The sequence below is a fragment of the Canis lupus genome, chromosome 21, assembly GCF_003254725.2.
Source record: "Canis lupus dingo isolate Sandy chromosome 21, ASM325472v2, whole genome shotgun sequence".
Classification (NCBI taxonomy): domain Eukaryota; kingdom Metazoa; phylum Chordata; class Mammalia; order Carnivora; family Canidae; genus Canis; species Canis lupus.
Window position 1 is genome coordinate 21,528,283 of NC_064263.1, and position 13,717 is coordinate 21,541,999.

Consider the following 13,717-nt stretch of genomic DNA (forward strand, 5'->3'; position numbering starts at 1 on the left):
ATGGTAAATTTTCAAGAGGTGCTCTCAGATCCTAAAGGAGGAGGACCTATTCAAGCCTTTGGGCAGAGATGGCAAATTAGAGATAACACTTCAAGATTAAAAGTTTGCCAGGAAACAGAGGGGGATAATGAGAGATAAGGCTCTTCCAGCAAGAGGTAGCAGCAAGAACAAAGGCACAGAGGCTTAGAGTAGTACCTGGTACTCAAAGCACTCAGCAAATAAGAGATAAATTCCTTAGAATTCGACAGCTGGGATATTGGAACTGATGACTTTGTGTTCTTTTTTGGGGGAGATGGTAAGATTTTATTTGTTAGGATTAGTGACAATATATAAGGCTGGAGGTTTTTTTTTAAATTTATATTTTTGCTCTACCATTTAAAAAAATTAGAGTATAATTGACATAGAACATTTTATTAGTTTTAGGTGTATAACATAATGATTCCATATTTATATATACATTGTAAAATGTTCACCAGTGTAAATCTAGTTAACATCTGTCATGAGACATAGTCACAAAATTTTTCTTTTTTCTTCTGATGAAGACTTTAAGATTTGCTTTCTTAGCAACTTTCAAATATATAATACAGTATTATTAGCTATAATCACCATGTTGTGTATTACATCCCCAGGACATTTATTTTATAGATGGAAGTTTGTGCCTTTTGATTTCCTTTGCCAGTTTCACCAACCCCTGTCCCCCACTTGGCAATCACCAATCTGTTCTATGTATCTATGAGCTTTTTTTTTTTTTTTAGATTACACTTACAAGTGTGATCACACATATTTGTCTTTCTCTGACATTTCACTTAGTATAACAAACTTGAGGTCCATCCACGTTGTTGCAAATGGCAAAATTTCCTTCTTTTTTATGGCTGAATAGTATTCTGTTATACGTATACATCACATTTTCTTTATTCATCCATCAGTGGACATTTAGATTGTTTCCATATCTTGACTATTGTAAATAATGCTTCAGTGAACATTGAGGGGTGGTGCATATATCTTTTCAAATTAATGTTTTTACTTTCTTTGGATAAATACCAGAAGTTGAATTGCTGGGTCATATAGTGGTTCTATTTTCAGTTATTTGAAGACTATTCATACTCTTTTCCGTAGTGGCTATACCAATTTACATACCCACTAGCAGTGCACAAGGGGTCCCTTTTCTCCACATTCCTAGCAACACTTGTTATTTTTTGTCTTTCTGATAATAGCCATTCTAACAGCTGTGAGGTGATATCTCACTGTGATTTAGATTTGCATTTCCCTCATGATTGGTGATGATAGGGTGTATTTTTAAAAAACAATTTATATATGGGAAGAAAAAGTATAAGCAACAGATAGCTAAGATGAATAGGTATCATTTGTTTGTACTGCACAGCATTTTGTGTTCCCCAATTTATGAGTCTTCTTGGGGGCGTAGATGCTGTACCCTAAAGGAGATAAAAATGTATCTTAGGTAGTTGCTTTTCATACTGCCCTGCTTTTGGAGAACAGGCCTAGCTTTCACCAATACCATACTTGGCTTTGAGACTTAATGATATGAGAGAGAAAGTAATGGGGAGCTAACTTTCTGCCTTTGGCGACAGAGGCAGTAGCATCAGCCTGCAAGTTTCTCTCTGGCACCGAAGTGGTATTGATGCTAGTGACTCTTGCACTGCGGTTGAATTCTTGCACTACCAGAAGTGGCAGTGCTACCCATTCTAGCATCTAATGATCAGAAGTAATAGCAATCATTTCCTTATTGAACTGGGTCATCAGTGTGGCTTTGTGCTTTGTGTTGGATTCGATGTAGAGGTGATAGAAAAAGAAGAGTCAGAGGTCAATGAAACTTTTGGCTAAGCAACTGAAAGAGTTGGATTGCTATTTACTGGGGCGGGGGCGGGGGAGGGCGCAACTGAAGAACAGATTTTTGACCTGTTAAGTCTGTCAGTGACATAGCTTTGTTTCTATTGTATTTAGAAATGCGTTGCTGCTGCTGCTGCTTCTCCTTTTTTAAATGCTTTATTTCTTGAAAGTAAGAAGTAGGTCTCCTCAGGTTTGTATCCCTCAACACTATCACTGTGTCTGGCATGTAGAACATATTCAGTAAATAGTAAATGACTGATGAGATTATTTGCTGTTTCCTTGAATGACTAGACTATTTACTCTTTTCTAAACAGAGTACATGCTTTTTCCTCCTTTGAATCTTTGCTTTTGTGGTTCCCTCAAACGAATTCTGTATCTATCCCCAGTCTCAATACCTCTATGTATAAAAATTCTACTTCTTCAATACCCAGCCCAAATATTGTCCTCTCTACCAAACTTTCCCCATCTCTATAGATGCAATTAATGTCTCCCTTCCCTGCACTTTTTTTTTTTTTTTTTTGGCCAGGTTTGAACTTCAAGTACATTTTCATTTATTTGCTTTGTAACTGCTGCTAATAGGTTTTGCCCCCTTTTCCATTTCCATCCCTCCATTGCTTATTTTTCTTGAAGTGTTTTTGTAAGCTATTATTGTTATTTATTTTATACTTCATCTCATTTCATAGTCCTTAATAGGCAACTGGCTCTGCCATATGAAAGAATGGTATGTTTGATGACTACTTTATAAAGTAGCGAAGTCATCATCGTTAACTGACTTCCTCTTACATTTAAGTGGTAATGTGGGAAGACTGTAATTCTCATACGGTATATGTATTGTTCTTAAAATTATTTGCAGTTGCAGGGGATCCCTGGGTGGCTCAGCGGTTTGGTGCCTGCCTTTGGCCCAGGGCATGATCCTGGAGCCCCGGGATCGAGTTCCACGTTGGGCTTCCAGCATGGAGCCTGCTTCTCCTTCCGCCTGTGTCTCTGCCCCCTTCTCTCTCTTTCTATGTCTATCATGAATAAATAAATAAAATCTTTAAAAAAATTATTTGTAGTTGCAAAATAATCAAATAAAAACAATGTTTTTCAAATCCAGTGGGTACTATACTCCTCTATGTAAGCCATTAGGTTGAAACCTGTAGTGTCTAAACAAAATTTGCTAATTATTACCAAACATTAGCCTTTATATAGTGTTACCAGGGATTGCAAACTCCTATCCCTATACAAGCCAGGTGAGTAATCTAAAAGGGCCTGCTCAGACCTAAGGTTGAGTACACAGATAAGACATTATTGGTCAGTGTCTGTGACTTGGAAGGATAACTTATAAGTTATTACTTTGTAAACTTAAGGACTATATAAATGCAAGAAATAATTGCACCTAAAACAAGGTAAATGCTAAGTTGTGTAAACTTGGGCAAGTTATTTGATACCTCTGAGATTTAATTTCTTTCTTTGAACATGTTTTTTCCTCTGAAGTCCCTTCTACCTCATTTGATTCTGCTTTTTCATATCTTTAGCTAATAGTTTCTTCTTTGATTTTAAGTTTGATTCATTATCAGCCCTGACTAATAAATCTTCCTTGATTATTAGTAATAATTAGAATGCTGGCTTCTCACCAATATGCCTCATTTTCCTGAGTCTTGTGCTTTATCAGAGGGAGCCAAGCTTAGCCAGACTTTCTGTAGTAGCATCCACCATTGAAAGAGGCTCTCTAGGAGTGAGAGAAGCTAGTCAGCCTTCTATAAACCAACCAGCATCTGGTCTGAAATCTAGAATAGAAGATGCCTGAATTTGATCTTTGCTGCAGAACATGTTAGTGGTCTGCCTTATATTGTATGCTAATGTTTTGTTGTTTCTTCTACTTTACCTAATGTATTTTGTTTATTCAATTTTCTAGTGCGGGATTTTTTAGTTTTATATATGCTAGCCTCCTTTGTTAGTGTTGATTAGTGGAGACATAGAGTATTTCTAGGTTGTCTTTAATCCCTGAAGTCTAATGTGGGCAAAGATATGTGGTAGGTGTTTGATAAATGTTTGAAGAGAAAACATACTTATTGGATTTGCAGGTGATAAAGACTGGAAGGGAAAACTACTATGTTAGATGGCAGAGAGAGAGAGTGAGCAAGAGAGCTTGCAAAAATGAGTTGAAGCCAACAAGATGAAATTTAAAGGGGATGACAGAGAAGTTCTACATTTTAAGTCTGAAAGAAACGGCAACATATGGACAGGCTGGAGGAGACCTAGCATGATGCTATTCTTACAGAAATGGTGGTTTTGGCTGCCCAAGCTCAATATCAGCCGAAGACCTTGCAGTGGCTAAAAACTAATGCAACTTCAGATTGAATTATTGGAAGTATGTAGAATTAGAGGAGGTGATAGTCCAACTATGTTCTGAAGGGGGCAGACTGCACTTAGAATATCATGTTCCCTATAGGGTACCAGGCAGTAAGAGGGTTATTGCAAACAGGACTATGTTTAGTAGGTGCCCTCCATCACCACTACTCAAAGTAGAGTCTGAACTGTTCTTAGTCTACAGTGAGATAAGTATAAAAATTGAGAGTGCTTAGAAAGCTTTATAGCAATTTGGCAGAATAATTTTATGTCTAATGAATCAAATAAAAAAGAAAATGAACTTTATTTTGTATGTCCTTTGTTTTGCTTGAACCTTTATTTTTTATTTTATTTTACTAAATTTTATTTTTAGAGCAGCTTTAGGCTTAGAGAAAAATTGACCAGAAAATACAAAGAGTTCCCATATACTCTCTCTCTGACTCTCCCTTGCACTTTGTCAATTATCAACATCTTGCATTAGTGTGATACAACTGATGAACCAATATTGACACATTATTATTAACTGAAGTCCTTATTTTATATTAGGGATCACTCTTTGTGTTGTATGGTTCTCCAGGTTTTGACAAATGCACAGTGTTATGTATCCATCATTATAGTATAATATAAAATAGTGGTTTCATTGCCTTAAAAATGCCTTGTGTTCAGCTCTTCATCCTTACACCACCCCTACTTCGCAACCCCTGGCATCCACATGTATTTTTGCTGCTCCTGTAGTTTTGCATTTTCTAGAATATCATACTTTTCAGACTAGCTTTTTACTGGATGCTTTTCCACTTTGGGTATTTCTGTGTCTTTTTGTGGTTTGATAGTTCACTTCTTTTTATTTCTGAATAACACGCCATTATATGCATGTTTGTTTACTCATTTCTTTATTGAAGGATATCTTGGTTGCTTATATATTATGGCAATTATGAATAAGGTTGCAATAAATATTTGTGGATAGGGTTTTGTGTGGACATAAATTTTCAGCATGCTTGGGTAAATACATAGGAGTGCAATTGCTGGATTGTATGGTAAATCTATATTTAACTTTATAAGAAATTGCTAAAGTGTCTGTACCATTTTATATTCCCATCAGCAATGAATGAAAATACTTGTTGCTGCATATACTCACCCACAGTTGGTGTTATCAGTACTTCGATTTTAGTCATTCTAATAGGTATGTAATTGTACTTCATTATTGTCTCAAATGACATATGATATTGATTATTCATATTCTCTATATCTTCTTTGATGAAGTTTCTGTTCAGATCTTTTGTCCATTTTTTTATTAGGTTGTTTGTTTCCTTGCTGTTGAGTTTTAAGAGTCCTTTGTACATTTTGGATATAAGGTTTTTTTGTTTGCTTCAAATTTTTATTCAAATTCTAGTTAGTTAACACATCGTGTAATATTGGTTTCAGGAGTAGATTTTAGTGATTCATCACCTCCAAAAACACTCAGCCCTCATCATAACAAGTGCCATCTTAATACCCATCACCCATTTAGCCCATCCCCCACCTACCTCCCTCTATCAACCCTCAGATTGTTCTCTATAGTTAAGAGTCTCTTATGTTTTTCTTCCCTTTCTTTCTTTTTTTTCTTTCTCATATGTTTATCTGTTTTGTTTCTTAAATTCCACATATGAATGAAATCATATGGTGTTTGTCTTCCTCTGGCTGACTTACTTTGTGTAGTATAATATACTTTAGCTCCATCCACATCATTGCAATGACAAGATTTCATTGTTTTGGAGGCTGTGTAATAATCCATCATATATACTCTACGCACACCCCCCACATTTTCTTTATCCATTCATCAGTTGATGGACATTTGGGGTCTTTCCGTAGTTAGGCTATTGTTGATAATGCTGCTATAAACATCAGGGTGCATGCATCCCTTCAAATCTGTATTTTTGTATTCTTTGGGTAAATACCTAGTACAGCAATTGCTGAGTTGTAGGGTAGTTCTATTTTTTTTAATTTTTTTTTAATTTTTATTTTATTTATGATAGTCACAGAGAGAGAGAGAGAGAGAGAGAGGCAGAGACATAGGCAGAGGGAGAAGCAGGCTCCATGCACCGGGAGCCCGATGTGGGATTCGATCCTGGGTCTCCAGGATCGCGCCCTGGGCCAAAGGGAGGCGCTAAACCGCTGCGCCACCCCGGGGATCCCAGGTAGTTCTATTTTTAACTTTTTGAGGAGCCTCTGTACTGTTTTCCAGAGTGGCTGCACCATTTTGCATTCTACCAGCAGTGTAAGAGGGCTCCCCTTTCTCTCGATCCTCATCAACATCTTTTGTTTGAATATAAGTTCTTGATCAGATAGGTGTTTTGCCAATATTTTCTCAAATCACTGAGAAATTCTCAAGTCATTCATTCTCTTAATAGTATCTTTTACAGAAGTTCTACTTTTTAATAAAGTTCAATTTACCAACTTTTTCTTTTATTATGGATCATGATTTTACTGTTGTATCTAATAAGTCATAACCAACCAAACTAAGGCCATCTAGATCTCCTATGTTATCTTCTATACATTTTGATAGTTTTTCAGTTTATATTTATGTATATGATACATCTTGAGTTAATTTTTGTGTAAAATGAAGTCTATGTCCAGACTAATTTTTGATGTCTAATTGTTCTAGCATAGCACCATTTATTGAAAAGACTATTCTTTCTTCATTGAATTTATTTTTTTTTCTTATCAAAAATTAGTTGCTATATTTATGTAGGTCTATTTCAGACTCTCTATTCTGTTTCAATGATCTATTTGTCTATTCTTTAGCCAGTACCATACTGCCTTGATCACTGTAGCTTTATAAGTAGGTCTTGAAGTCAGGTAATGTTAGCCCTCTTTATAGATGGTATCTATATAGCTATAGTTACATCCATAAAGATATATTGTCTATCCGCATTTCAGACCAACTGAGTCAAAAATCTGTGCTAAGACTTCAGCATATAGTTTTAGTTTCCCAGGTAATTTTGATGCAAAGGGAGAGTTGAAAACCATCATACTAAAACCGTAAACTCCTTGAAGGTTTGGTTCTGTTCACTGGTGTGTATCTATCCCTGCTGGCTTATACAAGATGCTTCAATAGTTATTAAATGATCAGGTGATTAATAGGACTGGGAGTATCTATCCTGGAGAAGAGAAAATGTGCAGGGGCTTGATAGATTATGATAATGCATATCTGAAGCCTTTAATATTTGTTTTGAAGGATGGTTTCTGAGTGCTTGAGGAGGCAGAATTGGAAGTGTACAGAAAGGCACCTGGCTGAATGTTAGGAAGCATTGTTTAATAATGCTATTCCAAGAGAGTTCTTTGTTTCTACATGTATTTCATTTTTTTCTTTTCTTTTTCTTTTTAAATTTATTTATTCATGAGAGACTCAGAGAGAGAGAGAAAATGCAGAGACACAGGTAGAGGGAGAAGCAGGCTCCGTGCAGGAAGCCTGACGTGGGACTCGATCCCGGGTCTCCAGGATCACACCCTGGGCCAAAGGCGGCACTAAACCGCTGAGCCACCCAGGCTGTCCTCTACATGTAGTTCAGCAGAATGTGGAAAACCATCTGTAAGAGAGGGGGGATGCTGCAGGGGGTGGAAAGTTGCATAAGATCAGATGCTATGATTATTGATGATTACTTTGAAAAACTATGTCCGAGGCAGAGGACTGTTTCTGCCTTTTATCCGCTCTGTATAAATTGACACAAGGGTATGGAGTCAAAAGAACATTCTAAAGCTACTTTGAAGCTGAGATCTCACAGTGTAGCAGGACCCCCACCCTGTGTTATTGACCAGTTCTCTCTATAACATTGATGCCTTCAAGAAATTCCCTGTCTCTTCCACCAAATTTGGAACTTGTAATTGGCCTAGTGTGGGTACTCAGGGTCTGGGAAAAGTGAGAGATACTTAACAGAAGAGCTCTTTCTCTTCTCATGAATTTTTCCCCCACATTTCTGCAGTTAAATAATTTTGGCACATTGAATGGAGGTGTAGACATCTGGCAGGGAAAATGGATAAAAACTATAAAATTTCTCTCTAGCACACTTAAATCATCGGTCAGGCATAATGCAGGTTACCTCCTCTTTGCTAGGCAGCAGGGCAGGGTATAGCAGTTGATATAAAGGTGACTAACATGGCAGAGAGAAATAAAGCATAGGTTTAGGAGTCAGACCAAAGTTGCAACGACTTAGCTATTTTCCAGCTGTGTGGTCTTGAGAAAGTCATTGCCCTTTTTAACCCACTACATTCATTCTGTCTTTCACCCAAGTTGTGCTGCTGCTTCCAAGCTTTGTCCTTAGAATATACTTGTTTCATTTTGGCTCATTTTCCAATAATATATTAGTCTAAATCATTACCATCTTCTTTTGCCTGGAGTTCTTTAACAATCTACTAACTTGTTTTCTTGTTTCCATCATTCTCCCCTTTATTCTCCATTCAGCAGTTAGTGATCCTGTTAGAGATGCAAATTAGATCTGTCATTCTGCTGGAAATCTCCCTAAACCTTCCAATTTTTAAAACTTAGAACAAAACCCAAACTCCTAGTTCTGACCTGGAGGAGACCTTGCATAATGTGACTCCTGCCATATGTCTCAAGAGTAGGGTGTAGAGGGGAAGTTGGTGGGACAATATTATTTCTTAGGGAGCATTTGGATATGTATGAAGGTGGGTTTTTGTTGTTAAATTATTGAGGGGGCACTAATAGGATTTTAGGGGGTCTGGGCCAGGGTTGGTGAATGTCCTGCAATATGTTGTTCAGTTTCAGGCTCATTACAATGCCTGATTCACAGGATATGCTTAAGAAATAATTAGTGTATGAAACTACGTTCTTCCTGGACCCCAGTTTTGACATGTGATTTGGTAGAGAGCCTACTTCTTAAGGTTGTGGTGAGAAAGACATAACATTTCGTAAAGCATCTGGTACACAATAGCACTTAATAAATGGTAGCTGCTGATGATCTTTCTTTGCTTGGAAGCAGCTGTAAGTGCCCACCTAGAGTTTTCCCTAGGGCATTAGACACCTTTGTTGGTGGGGTAGAGGGGTGGGTGCATCTCTTTCCCAGAAGGCTGATCTGATAAAATCCTGGGGTTGACCTGAGTTGCTCTGGAGTCCAGACACAGCTGCGGAAACGAAGGCACAGAGGGGGTCTGGTTCTCTTCCTTGACTCTGGAGCTCACCCAGGACTCTGACAGGCGCTGGAAAGCCTGGTCTGTGTGAGAAATTGCCTCCTGCTGGAGACTAGGTAGGGGAGAACAGCTGAGAGGGTGGGAAGGTAGTAGTCTCCCCGCCCTCTGAGCTTCGGGGAAAGGAGAAGCGCGGTTTCCTCCCGCCTCCTTCCCTCCCTTCTTCCCCCGCCCCTTCTGCTTCGCCAACCCCGAAGCTGCGCCTCCGCTGCGCCCTGCGAGGGCGGGAGCGTGCTGCACCGGGAGCGGGTGCTGGGGCGGCTGAGCTGCTGGGAGCCCGGCCCCAGCCGAGTAGAGCGGCGCGGGTGGAGCCACGGCGTTGTGCGGCTGGCTGGGCGGGAGAGGTGCGGCTCTGCGACAAAAACAGGCGCCAGAGATGCCGGGGCCAGCTCCCCCCACCAGGTAATGCTGGCCCACCCTGGGGCGCGCCCAGCTGGGAGCTGCTGAGGAGGGGGAGGGGTCTCCGCTGGCTTCCGGGGAGTGGTGCGCAGTCGGGTGGTCTCTTTCCTTAAGAGACCCTAAATGAGAGAAGTGGCTGAGAGCTGAACCTTCAGATGAGCTGGCCTAGGGCTAGGCCAGCACTTGGTTTCAGAGCTCTGGCTAGGGAAGGTTGTGAAGGAGAAGCTGATTTTGGGGGGAACTACTGTGTCTCAGGAGCCATTCTCGTTTGCTAACACCCTTCTGCTTGGTTGTTAGGGTGATGCTTTCCTCTGTCTTTGCTTAGCTGCTGGCCTGCTGGGACCATGGGGGCTTTCTCTTGGGTGCTGGGGAGGGGCATTATATTATAAGTGACCTGTTATGAGGTGGAGTAAACCAGGAGATAGGAGACCTGAGGTAGCTGGTCCTGTTCAGGCAGCCTCTGTGGGCCTCAGTTTCCTTATCTATGCAATGAGGACTTGACCTTATGTTTGTAATTTTGGCTTCCCCAGACTGTCAGACTGACTTTTGGAAAGATGAACTGGTTAAAACTTGAAATGGGCTGCAGAGATGTCCTCAAATAGGGGTATTTGAGAAGCAGACCTTTGTATCCTGTCCTCCACCCAGCCTTTTGGATGGCATTTGGGTGGTGTGCTGAGGACTCAAAGACTTAGTGGACAAGGCAGAGGTTGAAAATGATGATTATTTTAGTGTTGGGTGTAGATATGTTGGGTATTGTAAGGTGGGGTTGGAAAGAAACAGGTCAAGGCATGTTAATGGTTTTTCTCTGAACTGGCCAGTGATTTGATACTTGGGTGTAAAGCTGCTTTAAACTAGGCTATCTTTTCTAGAGCCCCCATCTTATTCAGCCTAGTTAATGACAGACCTTGGGGGCTGTGTAATGTCTTACTCACTATGATTCTTTCCTTCTTAATTATCTGGGACCAAGAAACACATGTTAGGCCTGAAACTAACTTACCTTGATTATTTCCATCTCCTTCCTCCCCTGTTTCTGTGATTCTCTTCTGCCTCCTTGTCTTCTCCCCATTTTTCTTTCTGCTTCCTACTCCTGATAATTTTTCCTTCTCCCTTATCCATCTTTTCTCCCACCCTCCACTTTCTTCTTTCTTCCTGCTCTCCTCATATTTCCCTTTCTTATCCTTTCCCCTCCATAGCTAGTTTTTCTTTCCCACTCTTGGGTCCTTCTCTTGGTTAGGTTTTTTTCTCTTTTCCTTTTAGAATTGTTGGTTAAGGGGCGTCTGGCTGGCTTAGTCAGTAGAGCATGGGACTTGTCATCTTGGGGTTGTAAGTTTTAGCCCCATGTTAGATGTAGAGATTACTTAAAAATGAAATCTTTAAAAAGAAATGCAGGAAATAAAATTGTTGGTTAAGATTTCTCATTATTAATAGGCTTGTAGGGACCTTTATTGTGGTGTTTATGAGGTCCAGACACTGTTTCCTACCTAACTCCCTTACGTTCAGCTTTCATTTACAAATTCTGTCTTCCCAAAGTGCAATTCTACTTCTATGTCTTGCTTTGGGGCTGCCAATAAGCAATCTTCGACACTCGCTTCCTTCCCAGAGGGGAAGCGGGCAGTAGAGAGTAAGCAAGATGATAAGTGGAGAGCTTGAAGACTAGAGTGGGAGAAGAGCAAGGTGTCCAATAGGGCTGAGCAGAGGCCAAGACTGTCTTTTATGAGACCAGTGACTGGGAACAAAAACTCTGTGGCAGCTTTGAAGCATTGCTGACCTGGAGGAAAAGAGGTGACTTGTGAGCCTAGGCAAGAAGAGGGGATAGTAGGGATGGAGTAGAGGGAAAGAAGGTGGAGTCCTTGGGGAGAAGAATAAGTGATCTTTTGAGGAAGAGGGTGGACTGGGCAAGATAGGGGTTGTTTGGGAGTAGAGGTAGGTATGGTGGGAAGACTACAGTCTGGGAAAGAGGACCATATAGATTAATTTCTTTCTCTCCAAAGGCTGGCTTTTTGGACTGATTTGTTTCTGCTCAACAAACGTTTCTTGAGCAGTGTCCTCAAAGTAGGAGACTGAAAGGAAAAGCAGAGATAAGACAAGGTTGCTATTTTTCTGGATATTCACTGTCTAGACTGTAATGTGGAATGCACATATATACAAAAAGCTTTGAAATGACATCCATCAGCACACATTCTCTGGATCATCTATGCTGTGTTAGTATGGTGCCAGGTGCTGGGGATACCAAGATGGAAATTGGACTCAGTTGCTACCATTGTATGTTAAGGAATATGGGCATCTGTAACCTCCTGTGTTATGTATATGTAATAGAAGCTCAAGGGGCTGTTATAACACAGGAGGAGGAAACTTTAATCAGCAAGTCAGTGGCAGAGCTGGGACTAAATTCAAGTCTTGTCTAAAGGTGTGGTATCTGTTGTCTTATGCCATGTTCCCCTCTCACCCTATGTATTCATCTAGCATACAGAGAATTTTCTATTCTCTTTTCTGTCTACTGTCTACTTGTGGGGCTGGATTCAGGGTACTACTGAGATGAAAAAAAGAGCAATTCCATGTGGGAGGTCAACTGTGTTATGACCAAACACTCATTACCTTGGAAGGGAAACTGATGTGGTTCCTTTTAATTTCTCCTGGCCCTAGGCCATTTGGGTGAGCTTCCTCTATCAGGCATTTATTCTCTTCTTCCTTTCCACACCCCTCTATTTTCCTAAATTCAACTTCTGGTGGGCTGTAGTGTCCAGATGGAGCTAGGCTAGGCATTTCACTTCCATTGGCCTCTGTAAAATAGGAATTTAATACCTCACAGTGTTGGTGAAGATCAAATGAAATAATGAATGTGTGAAACTAATTTGTAAACTGTGAAGTGCTCTACAGATGTTACTGTGGTTGTTCCTGAATGTATTTTCAACCATGAAAAATGCTCATATGCTGTAGCATGAAAGAAATGCCTAGGGTTCCTCATGGACTAGTTTAAAACTGAGCCTCAATCCTTAATAACAAAGGATAAGGAGAGAGATGAGGATGATTTAGGGACTGGTAATTGAACCATATGCAAAAAGCTGAGTTCAAGAGGTATAGTGATGATTTCTTTTAGGTCAAACAAGTATAAAAGATTATTTTTGGTGATGTCTTGTGATATAACAAAAAAAAGCAGATGAAAAGGAGGAAGTGGGAAGGATTTAAAAGCATCCTGACGACAGTTCAAATTTTGGTTCCACCACCTACTAGCTGCTTGGTTTTTAATCTTTCTCAGCTTCATGTATAAGATGGAATATATTTACACCTACTTTGAAGAGTTATTATAAAGCTTAAAAATAATTGTATAAAAAAGAAAAATTTATCTAGTAGGCACTTAATAACTATTTCTGCAAAAATAAACACTGAAGTTATATTGTTAGGAAAGTCTTCCTTGATTCCTAGGCTATTAAGGGCCCCTCTCTAGGATTCATGAAACATCATGTCCTTCCTCTGACCACTCAAAGGGGCCCTTACCATGTAATACCATTATTGTGCTTTATCCATTTGCCTGTCCCATTAATATGTGACTATTTTGAGGGTAGAGTCAGGGTCTAGTAAATCTTTCTGTTAACTCTTGCTGAGCCGTTTCCTTGCTAGGTATACACTGGTAAACACAAAAGGCTTAGTTACTTTTTTGTGAAGCTTACCGTTTATTGCTGGAAATGTATAATCAAATATAATTCATGATAGATGTGAAAACTATGAGTTTCATTTGTTCATTTTAGGTTTAGGTACTTATGAGAAATGCAGGTAGAGTTGGTTGTCTTAACTGGTGATTATTAGTCTGAAAAGAGCTTTTGGGCTAAAGGTAGAAACTTGGGCATCATCAACATATAGGTAATAAGTAAAGCTATGGGTATGGATGAGATCATCTAGACAAAAGTGTAGCATATGAAGAAAGGTTCCTAACCTTGGACATGTGGAGGATAGCTAGGAA

General features: G+C 39.6%; 1 protein-coding gene and 1 long non-coding RNA gene across 4 annotated transcripts in view; both read left to right on the plus strand.

Annotated features, from left to right (window-relative positions):
* LOC112642132 (uncharacterized) overlaps positions 1-13,717 on the plus strand; it is a 226,159-nt gene that overhangs the window by 131,973 nt on the left and 80,469 nt on the right. The window lies entirely within an intron of this gene.
* The window catches only part of PAK1 (p21 (RAC1) activated kinase 1), a 144,611-nt gene that overhangs the window by 51,622 nt on the left and 79,272 nt on the right, over positions 1-13,717 (plus strand). The window contains exon 1 of one of the 3 annotated variants that reach the window (XM_025419554.3): positions 9,570-9,762. The exons of the other annotated variants lie outside the window; for them this stretch is intronic. The gene's annotated coding sequence lies outside the window, so the exon portion shown is untranslated. Of the gene's footprint in view, positions 1-9,569; positions 9,763-13,717 lie in introns of those variants that run through there. 3 annotated transcript variants of the gene reach the window in all.